Source organism: Anomalospiza imberbis, chromosome 3, assembly GCF_031753505.1.
Source record: "Anomalospiza imberbis isolate Cuckoo-Finch-1a 21T00152 chromosome 3, ASM3175350v1, whole genome shotgun sequence".
Classification (NCBI taxonomy): Eukaryota; Metazoa; Chordata; class Aves; order Passeriformes; family Viduidae; genus Anomalospiza; species Anomalospiza imberbis.
In genome coordinates this window covers 45,542,701-45,558,038 of record NC_089683.1, presented here as the reverse complement: position 1 = coordinate 45,558,038, position 15,338 = coordinate 45,542,701, and the positions used below count along the sequence as shown (strand labels likewise).

Below are 15,338 nucleotides of genomic sequence, written 5' to 3'. Positions count from 1 at the left end.
TCTCTCTTCCAGCAGTCAGAGTTTTACAAAATAAATTGCAGTTAATCTATAGCAACAGAACTGTCCATTTCTTCCAGGCAGATGAAATATAAAATATGCAGTAATGCTCAGAGCATTTGCTAATTATTTAATAGAGGGATTTTTCACACAAAACACATTTTAAATTTGAAAAGCTTCACTAGTCCTGACCAGAAAATTTAAAGTAAGATTTTTATCAGCGATGTTTTAAAGCAGAGGACTGCAGTGACCCCATCTTGTAGCCTGAATTCAGCTGAATCCTACACCATGTTATAGACCCTTCTGCAAAACGTGTTCTTAACAGGAAAAAACGACACTATTATGTATCACTAGTCTGGATCAGGAATGATTTCTAAAGATTGGCCAGGAAGAAGCAGTGTCTAGACTGGGAAAGGATTTCCAGATGACTTCTGCCTCATCTGAGCTTCAGCTACTCACATGCTTTCTGGTTTCTCCGTGTCTCTGTTTACCTAGCTCTAACAGTGATCTTTGTATGCCCTTCAAAACTCTGAAGCTGAGGTACTGCTACATACTGTAATGTCCAGTGAGTATCATTTACAGCAGCATTTTATTGCTCATCATTCAGCATCCCTTTCCTTAAGAATGCTAAAATTTGGATGTTGGGATTTTTCTTTTTCTTTTTTTTTTTTTCAGTGGAGCTGCACCCAGCTGTCCCTACCTTTCTCTTTAGAGCTGATGTCATCACTTCATCACCATCCATCCATCCATCTTCCCCTGCAGTGTGTGCTACCTTCCCAGGGCTGTAAATTTCACCTGCCATTAATTTTGTTAATTCATCATGCTTGTTTAGGAAGAAAAAAAAAAAAAAACCATGAGTAAATGTTGACATTAACTACTGGCCTTTTTCTCCAGACCCTTCTTAAGCAGATGTGTGGAACTAAGTGGGGAAGAATCAGAGATTCCAGTCTCTCAGGGTCATAAAAAGAGAACTAGACTGTCTTAAGCTAAGGAAAGCAGAGAACTCAAACAGATGCATGGGGAGGTCATTAAGTTTCATCCCTAAAGATATTTGCATAATTGGGGTATTTACCAGGAAAGAGATGGGGAGATTGGATCATGCTTTATGGTAGTAAAATCATGGGATAGATGAGATGAACTTTTCACATTCCTTTCCACCCCTTAAAGTTTATGCCATAGCTGTGAAGTCCAGAAATATCCATTTGTCTTCCACTTACATATATTAACCTCTTCCACTCCACCGTCCTGCCAACAGATTTAAGGTTTATACTGTTCCGGGGTCAGGGCTCTGTCCAGAAATTCTTGTCCCTAAAATACCCAAGTTTCTTTGACAAAATTAACCGCATTCCATCTTGCTAAGTGGGGTGAATGCTTCCCTCTTACCATTTTATTTTTCTTATCTCAAATGCAACAGGCCACACTACAGAAAAATTTATTCTTAAATCAGATCTCATCACTAGTTTTAAGCAATTGAGCAAGATGCATGTGTCAAGAGCAGGGCCACCATGAAAACCTCTGCCCAGCTTTTCATCTCTTGCTAATGCTGATTTGATATTTTAGAGGAAGGTAACACTCTGGAAGTAACAGAGCTGGGAACCAGGTCTAACAACAGTGCTTGTCTTGACAAGCAGTCAAAACAACAAAAAATATTATTCTTGAGTCTTGTTGGTAACTCACAGGAAATCTGGAGTATGGTGGCATTAATGGACAAATACAATACATAAATAACACACTGAGTGTAGTGAGTTAATCTTTATTCCAAGAAGCCTCCCAAATCGGGAAAACAAGGAAATTCCAATGGGACTGAAAAGGCATGTGGAGTCAGTTCCTGAAAGTGGCTCTTGCATCCTTCCACCTGACTCTCAGTGGAAGAATGTCCTTAAAAGAATATCAGACCCATCCTGAGGATCCCAAGTTACGACATGCCATCCCTAACCTCACAGAAGTCACCTCCATGATCAGCCTTCTTCTGCTGTCCTCTACTTTTGTTGCACCTTGCCACAGCAAAGAAACAAACATGCTTTCAACGACAGCCTCCTTCTTCCTGGCTTTTGGTCCTAATTTCTTAGTGACAAATCTTTTTTTTTGGCATCAACAAAATTCAGCTCAGTGGCCTCCTCTGCATTTATCTTAACCATATCACAGAATTGCTTTTAGGGAACCACTTCCACATGTCACCTCACCATAAGTCCTTCTGCAGCAAAATAGTTTAACTCACATTTTTGGGCAACCAAAATGCCTGTAGTTATATGGGCCAAAAATCTATAGCCGGAGCACACATTCATCTGCAAACTGAGAAAATCTTGTAGTTGTGTGTTCCCATCATGGGTGACACACCTCTGTGGAAAGTAAGATGCCTGCATTTTGGTCACATCATGGGTGTTTCCATCACAATTCCAGGGGCAGTGATTCCACCATGTTCCTTGGCAGTCCATTCCAATGTCTAATCACCATTTCTGTGAAGAAATCCCTCATGTTGTCTGAACCCCCCCTGGCACAGCTTGAGGCTGTGCCCTCTTATCTTGCCACTGGTTGCCTGGGAGAAGAGACCGACCCCACCCACCTACACCCTCCTTTCAGGTGGCTGTAGAGAGCAATAAGGCCTCCCCGAGCCTCCTTTTCTCCAGGCTAAACAACCCCAGCTCCCTCAGCTGCTCCTCACAGGACTGATGCTCCAGACTCTTCACCAGCCTCATTGCCCTTCTCTGGACTCATCCCAGCCCCTCAGTGTCCTTCCTGAGTTGAGGGGCTCAGTGCCACAGAGAGGCACTGGGTGCAAATACAGTACAGTGAGGGTACCTCCCCCGCGAACAGCTGGCAGAAGCGCTTTCAGCGCGGAGAGTTGCCATTCTGCTCTCTCTGCGAGCGAGGCCTTAGCGCGACACTCGCGCAACCAGAGATCGCACCCAGCACCCCGGGATTAACCCGCACCCTCCAGGAGCGACACCGTGGCAAGTCAGCGGGGAGAGGAGCGGGGTGCTGCCAGGTCTGTGAGGCGGGGCCGGCCGTGCAGGTGCGCCGGGCCCCTCCCGCTCCACTCCCCGCGGAGGGGGCGGCGGCCGCGCTGCTCCTAACGCGGCCTGACAGGCGGGACGGCGGCGACGGGCGCGCCCTGCCCGGCGCTCCCCCCGCGCCGCCCGCGCTGACATCACCGGGCAGGATTTAAATAGCTCCGCAGCCGCTGCCTCCCGGATACAGCGCGCCCCATTGGTCGCCGCCGCAGCCAATGGCCGCGCCGTGCCGCTACGCTCCGCCAATGGCGGGGCCGCGGCCGGCGCGCGCCTCCCCTGTCGCTAAGGGAGGGAAATACAGCGCGCGCGGCGGGCTGTCAGGTGCGCCGGGATGCGCCGGGAACGGGGAGCAGCCGGGGGGCTCCGGGCTGGGCGGGTGCGTTCTCCTGCCTTCGCCCCCCCTTGGTTTTCATCCCTGCTGGGCGAGCTCCCCTATCCAGCCGCGTTACTCGGCGCGGGGAGGGAAGGGAACGGTGTGGAAAGTGACTGTTCTCCGCTTTGTTTTAAGCGCTCCGGCGGCGGCGCCTCCCGCGCGGTGAAGCGCAGGACGAGCGGCCCCGCTGTGCTGTTTCCTCCTCGGGGAGAGCTTGAAACGAGAGGGAAAGAGAGAGAGAGAGCGAGAGCGAGAGGGGAGAGCGATCGGTGGTGACTCGGGGGCTGGCCGGGCTGCTGCTGGGGCTCGGCGGCCGCAGACGGTGGATTTGTGGGAAGAGGACGGGATGAGAAATAAACGCACCTGGCCAGCGGTGTTTAGGGGAGCGGGGGCCGGGTGCCCCCGCTGGCTGCCGGAGCCCCTGGACTCCGGACGCGGACCCGCCGAGCTGCAATGGACGCTGCCCGCCGCTGGCCGCAGAGCGGAGCACACCCGCCGCCGCCGCCGCCGAGGAGGGAGAGCTGCCCGCCCGGAGCCGGCCCGCGGCGCGCCCCTCGCCCCAAGAGGGACCGGGAGTTTCCTCTTCGACATCGCTCCGGTGACCGCGGGCTGTGCCAGCCGGCCGCCCAGATAGGTTGCGTGGCAGCCACGGCGCGAGCGAATAGGTAAACGCCACTGTGTAGATGTGCTGTTTGGAGAGGAGAGAAAAAAAAATTAAAAAATTAAAACATGCGAGGATGCGGTCATTGGGCCTGGCACAGGGGATGGGGCTGCACGGGGAGATGGAATAGCCTCCTTTCCCCTGTCTCGCGCGGCGGCGAGATGTAGCCGAACGAAAATGAAGTCCTTACGTAAGGCGGGCTGGCTGCATGGCTGGGTACCTGCTGCGTCCTGCATCGCCAGCCGCTGCCCCGCCAGAATTACCTGGGCTTCTCCCTGCCATGCCGCAGCCTGTCACTGCGGGGCCTGTCCTAAAAGCAGACTTTCATCCGCAGGAGCTCGTACATTTAAGAGCTGCGTAGCACTGTGGAACAAACATAAATCAATTGCATTCCAAACTCAGAAAATTTAACCCATTTCACTTGTTACCAAGCTTACTAGCTTGAAAGAACATGGTATAAATCTACTTCGTTGTCAAGCCATGATAGCATTACGTAAAACATTTCTTCTTTGTTACTGTTTGCTGCTTCACACTCTACAAATATTTCTGACTTCTTTTCCGTATCTACAGTGTGTTAATGCGTTGCCTGAATATCCTAAAGATGTCGGCCTGCATACTCAAAAGGCAAATGCATGTGTAAGAATTGTAGGAAAAACATGGAACAAGGCTGAGACCTTTTTGGTTTTTTTTAATTTGATTTCAGTTTCTAGTTCTCCCTACATTTTAGTGTAGGGTGATAAACTTTCTGCCTTGCTGCTTTTCTTCCCCATTCATCATCAAATTAAGAACACAGCTTAAGTCACAGTTTTGTTAGAGAGGGTTTTTTTAATGTTATCAGAAATTCCTATGCAACATGAAACATTAATTATTGCAGGAGAAGCTGCAAATTCTTGCTGTAGAGGCCCTGGTAAATGTAAAACTAAAAATCAAATGAATGCTTAATCTTTCCCTGAAACAAACCCACTGAGTTATCAGAAATCTGAGGTGCCTACCTGTCTACATCTCTGTGATGTGATGAAGTTTGTGTCAAGGTTTCTTTCCCTTTAGAAAAGGGGAGCCTCTAAAATGAAGTCGTTACCCCTGTCCTCCCCCACGTTTCTGTTTCCTCCTCCTCCTTACCTGTTTTTCCTGTCAGTGAAAGATGAGGACTGTGAAGCCTTTTTTCCCCTTCTGTTGTTGCAGAACTCCTTGGATGCATCGGAAGTAAGCGCCAGGAGCATTTTCTGATCTTTGTGGGAGGAAGGCACAAGCCACCCAGGCCCCGTTCCCTCCATCTTGAGCTTTCCATGGTGATTTGCAGCAGCACAGGGAAGTATGAAGCACTGAGGAACAGAAGTCAGCATTTAAAGCTGACTTCACTTCAGCATTAACGACCACATAAGTTTCAGATAACAGAGGACCAAGGGTAGAATAGCAGAAGCACTTAAGGTGCCTTATTTAAAAGTTCTGTTCTGCATAACTAAAGATTCGGGAGCTGTTCAGAAAAGATGATTATACAAGTGTTTTTATTTACTGTCCTAACAGAAGATGATGATCCGCATTATCTTATATGCATCTTGGATGCATCTGTATCACCATATAGATTTCAGGGGACCTGTATTGATTAAATTTAGTAAAGAAACACAGTGAAGTTTTAAATAATTGGAATAATATTCTCCCTCTCTTTCAGTCAGATTTGCCCTTCATGTTACTTGTGTTTCATAATCCTCCTAGCTCTCCATTTCATCATTACAAGACCAGCATCTCTACTGTAAAAAAAAAACAAACACAGAGACAGAGAGAGGACACCCCCCCCAAGAAAAAATCTTATTACAATCTGCTATTTATATCAATGTTTAAATAAATTTAGGGCACAAAGTGATCCCGGTTTTTAATAGGCCTATTTAGTTTCATTTACTTACACAGGTACTTTTGGAACCAGAAGCTCTCAGGAAGAGAATGTGTTCAATGCACCAATACCCTTTAGGAGTTTGATAAAAGACATGATATCATGAGTATCATCACCACTTCTGTTATTCTTCTTACATAGTAGCGACAAGATTGAGTCACCATTTTTAGCTATTCTTCAGCAGAACTCGTAATCTATCAATGTGTCAGCTCAACAGCAGTTTTCTCTTCACTAATGTGAACCAGAAGGTCCGGCTATCACTGATTTTGACATTTTTATCTGAGATTGCATGTGTTGCAGAAGTTTGAAGCAGATGAATTATAGGGCCTATTACATTTTTCTAAAGATGTACAAAACATAGACTACGTCACCTAAAACATTTCAAACTAATTTATACCGGATAACATTCCTATGCTTGGTGTTTCATAAGCCTTCTGCTAGAAGCACTATTAAATATTTGTCTGATAAATAACAAGAATGAGATCAAGTGTGGGTCCTGTAGTTTTTTTAATGCCTCACATTGTCCTCTCTGTTGTTACATAATGCATCATAAAGAAATACGTGCCTTCATTCTCTTTAAATCACTCCAGCATGGATAGTACTAAGCCTTCCTCCAAGTCCTTGTTATGCAAGTCCTTGCTACTGCTAATAGCTGTCAGCTCTGCATGGTTACTTTAAAAACAAGGTAACTGCAGACTTTTTGTGAAGCTTCTTGCATTTCTGGAATTTTCAGCGAGTTGATTCCAGGGGTGTTGCTCTCTTTCTCAGCTACAAACTAAGTTATTGTGAACAAACAGGTTTTCTCCCATTAGAATAAAGTCCCATTCATTCCAGAACATCATAAGGTTACCTGTTGTGGTTTTTTTGTTTGTTTACTTGCCTCTATAAAGACATTATGAGTATCTGAATGCACTTCAGTGTCAAAACAGTGGAATAGACCAGAATGCAGTAGTATTTTGAATGTCTGTTGGAAAATGCAGGCATATAACTAAGTACTGAAAAAATATATAGCACAGTAAAAAAATCCATGACCAATCTAGCAAAGCTATTAGGTAACAAAAAATCCATATGGGCATTAAGTACTACTATTTAAAGTAAAATCTGTGTTATACAGTATAAGCAGCATTCAAGTGAAATTGATGAGACATCTATATAGAACTGAAAGTATCATTTTTTAAAGCTATGATACGACGTTCTGTATTTCTTTACTTGGAAAGTGGAATTTTACTCGTCATTCTGTAAGGGTATAAAATTAACAGCAAGCACTTCAGAGAATTAAGAACGCTGCCTGATTTGTGGAATTTTTTTCTCCCTCTGTAAAACACAGAGATCATTGGCGGCAAAAAATCAGGAAAAACCTTTCTGGGTTTTCCAATATCATGTAGATCTAGTTGAGTACCCTGTCTTTTAATATGGCCTTGGTTTTAAAGAGACTGAAATAGGAATATCTCAAAATTCGTCATACTGACTATACTTAAAAATATTTTCTCTTCCTTTTTACTTGTAGGTTATGCAGGTAGTAACTCAGCAATGTGTCACCAGGAAAGGAGAGTTTGTTTCATATTCCATTAGCAGATCTTTTAGTTTAATAATCCTTAATTGCATTTCTACATTTCTTTACCTTTTTGTTGCTTTTGTAAATTTGAGGTACTAGCTTATTTGTTTATTTCCATTTTCCTACTTCTAGTTATTTTGAAAGGTTAAAATATAAGCTGTTCAGATTTTGGTATGACACATGGAAAATATATTTTTTAATTCCTTTTGCAAGCAGTAGGTTGGTAGGAGGAGGTCTGCACTATAAAATAGTGTACCTATGAAATTGTACTCCAGTGGGAGATTAAATAAGAAAGAGCAGGATGACTGAGACAAGTCATTTGTCACAGATGTTCATGCAGTTCTGGTGTTTTATTTTAAGCTGGATTCATCAAATGTGCTAAGGAATAATTTCTGTCTGATATGAAGTTCCCATCAAAGGAGACTCAGTGGTTTAAGTTTAAACTGTGGTTTGAAAATACAGGGGAATGTTACCGGACCGGTGACAGTTTGATTCGGTAGCCAAAGTGGACACAAGGGAGTAAATTGAAGAATGCTATTTTTGGCCTAAAATATGTCAGGAAAATGCATCGCTAACATAGTACTGTGAAGCGGTGACTTTACCTAGAAGATGATTTTTTTCTATGAAGCTCAAAGATTTTACTGCAGGCATCTGAATTATGTAGATTAGAAAGGGTACCGATGCCGTTAGAAAGCAAGCATGAAATGGTGATGTGTGAACCTCAGATATTTGAGCAACATTTACTGGCCACTTTTACAGTATTTTGCAAGTTTATAATATAGGTTTAGTATTAATTTTATGTTGTGAAAATGGAGGAGGTGAGCACTAGTGTAATACCGATTTGGGGTTTTTTAGATAGGCCGATAATCATATTTAGCAAAATGCAATACGAACGAGAAGTCCCATGACTAAGATCACTTTAAAAGGGAGATTTTTTTAAAAAATCAGTATTGGACTTATTCTTTGTTTGTATTAGTTGCTCTCTCTTTTAATATAATTTTCTCTTTTGTTAAGTTCGTCTCTCTTCCTTCAGAAATACTGTGTCCCAGCCCCGAAAGGGAGAAATATTATGGCTACGATTAGCTTCTGTTTATTAGAGCAAAATGATTTTTTCCCAAACTGAAATATATGTATTAATTTGCTAGACTTCCAGCAGTTTTTACATATGGTATTTCTGAGAAAGAGATTGTAATGTCCATTTTAATGCAGCTTACCACAGTATAGCAGCCGTAATCGAGCGCTTTTCTCTTTGGTAGCCGGATATACAGAATTGTCAGGCTGTTTGCTTTTAAGTACCTGAAAACTGAATCAGAAAAAAGTATTTTTGATGTGATAAATTTGGCTTTCCAGTCTGTGCTTTCTTTTGAGTTTTCTAGGTAAATGCTGTGCAGATTGATTATCAGAAAAATTGAGGCTTACGTAATCGGGACATACATTTTTCTACTGCCTCCCTTCCCCCACTTAGCTTTCATTTTACTATGGAAAATGAAAAAATTTGAAAAGAAAATTACTATGGCATACTGATTATACACACATTTTCATGGAACTGCACAGCTAAGATATTTGTATGTATTTAGTAAAAGAAACAGCAAGCAAAATATTAAAACCTTGAGACAGCTAAACTTTAACATTATAGTCGTCATTAAATACAGTTTTATCTAATATGCTGTACCTAGCTGCATAGCAATAAGTCTTTTTTCTTTGCATAGGGAATTAGAGCACTCCTATGTAGTCTTTATTCTTAATAAGAAAAATAAGAACAACGTACCCCATTTTTTTATTTGTCGTAAAGCTGATGCTCCTTCGTAAGGGAGTTAGTTTAATAGCTAACTTTCAGAGGATGATTTTCAGTGATTGTTGTTGACAAAATATAAGCAAATTAATCAGAACTTTGTCCTGGTAGGTAATTACAAACTGAATTAACTAAAAAGAATAATATTAAAATTTTATCTAAATATGTTAACATGAACTCTTACCCATAGGTGGCAGTCATCTTTCACTGTAGCAGGGATGCCAAACTTTTGGTTCGTGGTATTCACGCTTATGCTGAAATAATTTTGATGAGGTATGCGTATGTACGTAAGAATATACATGTCTGCATTTTGGGAGAGGGGGAAGGAGGTGAAATTAATCATAAAATTAGTTAGTAATTAGAAGGAATCTAAATTGCTGTGTATAAGCAGTAAGATAAGAAATTATTGTATTCTGGAGAAAAGGTAGAGGTATTTATAAAACCACAGAAGCACATTTTTTTATCGATCCATTGCTGACACTCCGCAAAACAAAGTAGTGATAATTCAGTAACCAGTTAGCCCTACAAATTGAGCAGAAAGGCAGGTATCTTGCCAGCCTTAGTGAACACAACCCTATATCGTGCCCAGTCCTCCAAACCACATTTCTGTCACCTTTTATCTGTAAATTACAGAAGCACCACAGTGACGATGTTGCCCTGGAAATCGCAGCAAATAGGTATCTTAAAATTGAGCAAATACAGAAAAAGTGCTCTGGGTGAGGATGGCCTTTCAGTCATGGAGAGCAAGCAGAACCTATGGGCTGCTGTGCCGTCCTCTGTCTCTTTGCAGGGCTGCAATCGACACCCGTGGCAGTGCTGCGCAAGGGGAGGACGCTGCCTGCCCGAACAGAGATCTGCTCAGTTTTGCCATCAGCTTTTTTTAGGGATTTATGTGGTTTATGGGGATTTCCTTTTGCAATACCATTAAGGAGGCCCTTGGGACCCCACCAAAACTGGAGGGTATAGAAGGAACTAATAAGGCCAGGTCATCTCAGGCTAAAGCAAACAGAACTCATGAAACTACAAATGTGTCATAGTGAAACGATAACATTCTTCTGAGAAAAGAAGACCGAAACCTGAAATTCCTGGGTAGGTGAAGTCATATTCTTTTTTCTATTACAGCTGCACTGAAACTCTTTTCAGTTAAGATTAATCTAATATTGTGTCAAGGTAGGCCACTGTACACATTCAGCAGAGGTCAGGAATTAGCATTTTACAAAATAGAAAATTGGAAAAATAGACAATTATGTGTTGCTGTTACAGTGTTTCACTGTGATGCAAGATTAAGGGCTCAGAATTGAGCAGAATTGTGCAGTATTATTAAAACAGAAGGACTAATTCTCCTTATGCAAGACTCGCAGCAACACACATCATTGTATAAGCCAAAGCAGGCAGTATGATTTCATAGTCACACAGGGTATTTCCACAGACAGACAACCACAATGTGACTAATTAGATATTTGCATATGCATGGCCCCATTTGCTCCCCAACTGTAATAATTAGGAGTATTGCACTCCACATTAATTTACACTCTTGTGTAACACTGCTGAATATAAGATAGCGGGTGGTGATAAACTGGCTGGTGACAAATGGGTAAATTTGATATGTGTTTTGAAAATCAGAGCTTTCATAGCCAGCTTTGTCCTTGACAAAGTGGGCAGGACTGGTGAAGACCTCCTCTACTGTGGGGCCTGATCCTCTCTATTGCAGGCAGCCGTGTTGCACTCTTCAACTTAATATGCAGAGACACTGGACTCCATCTTGAAGCTACCCCTGCCATCAGCTTGCCTCTGTTTATCTGTTCCTCTTCATGGTTAAAGATTTCAGATCATGTGTATTATGACCAGCTGAACCTCTCACATTCTGCAAGGTCTTCGACTTCAGTTTAAAGAGCATTTCTCTCACCCGGTATAAAGTCCGTTCCCGTGTGTCCTCCCTTGAGTTTTTCAGTTTTACTGCCAAAACCTGCTCAGCCTGAGTTCAGCCAAACCAGTTGTGCTGTACCTATCCCAGAGAAGAGTGCTTTTCACTGACCATTCTTCTAACCCTCCTTTTTACCTCCACTTCCAGTAAATCTTTTTTAATCTGCAGGGTTAGAAGTAAGCACAGTGATCCAGATGAGATGTTGCTAGTGCCTATTATGGTGCTGTTAATACCTTCCTATGCCTCCTAGATACAAAGCAACTAATATTTTGATTTTTAATGTATTTATTTTTATATTAAAGCTATCTGCTTTCAACATCTTAAAAGCCTTAAGGATTGACTGAAACATCCAACTTACCCTTTTTTTATGGATACTGACAGCAAACATTCTTTATTCCTAGCTTGTGACCTTGACTTTTGCACTGTCATACTGGTATTGCATGACAAGGGTGTCAAAAGGCTTTTTTTATGAAAGGGTGTCATCACTTTCATACAAGCCATGGGATTTCCCTGAATTTCCTGGCATGTCCAGATTTGTTTGGGAATCTCTGCACTTTGGACGACTACGGACGTGAGCTGGCATACACACACAATATAGTACAGGGCACTGCAGGTGAGCTAGCTTGGCTCATGAAACAGAGATGTCTCTAGGATTAGGTTACCTCCAGCACATCACAATGTGTTAGTTCTGGTAAGCCTTCCAGAATTTGTACAGCACTTCTGACTCGCTGTCCTGCACTGGCTTCATTTGACAGCTCTAGGAGCAAGAGACCAAATTCTGAAATATTTTTATAGGAACAACAGAGGAGATGGACTTAGTGTCTCATTATATTGTTTCTATTGATCTTGTAGGTTAATCTCCAGTTAACAGGTGATGCCTGTAAAATTGAAGGAGGAACAGATGTACAAGACTTGTGTGGCACTCTTGAATAATATCTAAAAATAAGAATTTTCTTTTTTGCTTTTTTTAATAGAAGAATCTGGAAGATTTCTGTCATGTTTGTAGAAATTAGCTACCATTATGACTGTCTCTAATTAAACAATCAAAAATAGGGGTTTTTTTGGTTGTTTGGTTTTTTGCTTTCCCTTGGAACTGGCTACATGGCATTTGTATTGTGGAATTTTTATATAGCAATTTTATTTGATATATTTTACTTCCGTGCCTGTGGAACAACTAAGAAACTTGACCACTTGGTTTGTCTTTATAGTGAAAATACCATACTGAAGAACTTTTCCTAAGTTTGGTATAGGCAGAGTTCCAGGGTACTGAGTCAAGCTCATAATGTAAAATGACTCTCATGCCCCTTGTTATACAATATTCCAGTCCCACTTTGTGCGGGCAGCACCCCAGCTTTGTATCCTCAACTGATCATTCCAAATTTAAAGTAGTCAGTGAAAATAACTAATAAGATCTGTCTGAGATCATTCCTTAAGGAAGTTCACTATAAACTTTCTGTTAGCTTGAGACTTTCCCTTCCAAACTACTTTGCAAGCTTTTATTCATATTAAGAGTTAATTTAGCAACTGCTGTCTTCCTCAGTTTATTTTTTTTTTCAAGTAGCATACTAACAAATGTTTTCCTGAAGTCCAGTCAGATTAGGTCAACTCACTTCCTTGATGCAGAAAGTAGGGTTTGGTGCGTTTTTGTAAATGTCTGGCTAGTGTGCTGTAATCTATTATTAGGAAAGCTTTGTAGTGTTTTTCTTTTTTTCTATTTACCCAGTTTATCCCACACATCCTTTCATCCAAGTTTTTGATGGGCGGTCCCAATTTTTTCCTCCTGTTAAACTCTCATTACTTCTAAAATCTTAGTTGAGGTGACTGCTTTTGTGCTTGGATTCAAGGACCAAGTTTGCCCACCCAGAAATAATGAAACACAGAACAAAATTTTTTTGCCATTTTCTCCATCTAAAGGATTCACAGAGAAGCTCACTCACAGAGACAGTAAAACATGGATTTTCTTAGAGTCTTCAAAGACCATAGATATAAGAGTCTCTAAATCCTGCAATTGACTTCTCCAAGGCTTTCACACTTCACTTCTATTCCAGCCCAGGGCTAATCATATCTTGGAGGTTTTATAAAGTCTTAAAAAGAATGTGAACTTAGCTAACCAACTTGGTCAGGGTTGCTACAAGTTAAAAAGCATCCTTCAAAAACCTGAAGTTATGCCCAAATAGAGAAATCAGAAAAGAACATCTAGCTGGCCATATATATATAACCACTATTAACTGTATCAAAAAAGTATTTTGAAGAAAACCAGCATGACACAGGGAAGAGGCAGGCAGCTTTTGCAAAGAGAGGCAATGCCTCACAAGTTCCTCTGTGGGGAGGGGAGATCTGGTCGACACACTTAAAAGGAATTAAAAAAAGACGTTTGACATCTTTTACCAGAGGCTCTCAAAAACCTTAAGCTGCATGGGCAAAGAGACAGCTTCTCACGTGGACAAACATCACATAAAAGAGAGGAAGCAAAGGTCAGAAAAAAATGATCACTTTTTGTGGTGATAGGAGTCCAGTAGCAGAGCCCCTCCACAAGCATGCTTAGAATTGTTCTGTGAAGGGGCAAGAATAAAAGTGCAGAGATTACTGTGAGGAGAGGATGAGGGACGAGGCTGTAAAACGGAGTGACTGAGCAAGAAAATAGCAGATGAGCCTTGCTGTGAATAAATGCCCTGTGATACAGTGGGGTCTTGCATGGCTCCTACCCCTCCAGAGCAGCTTTGTGGGGCTCCAATAAATGCTGCCACAAAAACATCAATGCACAGCTTGGCATTGGTTCAAAAAGCATGCAAAACATTAGGAATTGCAAAGAAAGGGACAGGGAACAAAATCTAAAAAAATTAAAATCTCATGGTGCTGCGTGAAACTCTTCTACTACTTTCTAAGGGTTGCACATGTTTCTTTGGTTTGTCTGCCTTCAGCACAAAGGCATGGCAACGCGTGTGTTTAAAAAACATTGCAAAATCAAAGCTAGAAAGCCAATGTCAGACAAACAAACAATACCCACTGCACTAAAGGAAAACAACAATTTGCTTCACAGGCTTCACCCCTACCTTCAGAAAAGCCAAAAGGAAAAAAATTCAACATAAGAGGAGATAGCTATGGCACTACTGGTAACACGATACGGGTTGATGAAGGTGAGTATGCAGAATAGTCTGATCATAGTGTGACTCTTATTTGCACCTCTCTTCCCCTCTTTTATCCTCGTTGGTCAAATCTACTAATAAAGGTAAAGCAGTTGTTCAATGTCATACTAAAAATCATTGAAAAGCAACAGAGACCATTGGATCTGTTAAACTGTAGATGGACAGGAAGGGCTTTTTTGGGGGACTTTTGTTCTCAGACTTCAACAGCCTTCCCTGTCACAGCTGCTCAGGGACACATGGAAAACTGTAGCTGAGGAGAAGCAGGGTTGGGTGCACTTGGCAGCTCCTCCACAAGGTGTGGAGGGTGATTGCAGGAACTGGTGTTAAGCCAAGGGTTCTGCCATATGCATGATGAATAGTAACATTTTTCACTGCTGTAAGGCAGCAGCAAATATTTTTAAGTGTAGTGATCAATTTTGTTCTCTTGCATCTAATTGAACATCAGTAAATACGTTATTAAGATGCTTGACAGTGCTCTTTTGCAATCAAGGCCAAGATGTAGCCAGATACTCATCTTAATCTTTCAATACACATTTCTAATGAATTTTTACAGTGCCTAAAGGAAAGGTCCCTGGTATGAAGTGGGACACCTGGATGCTAAAAGCAAATTATAATTAATAATATATTGTGTTTGTGATGTCAGAGTGTCATCTAAAGACAGTGGTAAAACCTTGTATAGGCTACTGCTGGAATCTTATTAATAAAATTGCTTACTTTAAATCACTCCCAGGGCATAAGATACGATGTTCCTTTGTTGACACTACTTTCTCCTGAATATTTACATTTATGGTTATCAAGGAATCACCCAATACTGAGAGAAGCAGTATTTTGAAATAACTTCATTGTATTGCAATATTTTTGCTATCGTTCTGTCCTATGAAGATATGGATAAAATTCCGTTCTGCTTATCAGAAATACGGAAAAAGGTTGAGGCTCTATACCCACTGCAAAATGCAATTAGGGAGGCAAGCTATACCTACTTAAGATAGAT

The 15,338-nt window shown here is 41.8% G+C and overlaps 1 long non-coding RNA gene across 1 annotated transcript; it reads left to right on the top strand.

The window, feature by feature from the left end:
* Positions 1-3,905: 3,905 nt before the first annotated feature.
* On the top strand, positions 3,906-5,808 carry LOC137470640 (uncharacterized). The gene is made up of 2 exons (XR_010997170.1): positions 3,906-4,046; positions 5,225-5,808. It is a non-coding gene; the product is annotated as an uncharacterized lncRNA (long non-coding RNA).
* The last annotated feature ends 9,530 nt before the right edge of the window (positions 5,809-15,338 follow it).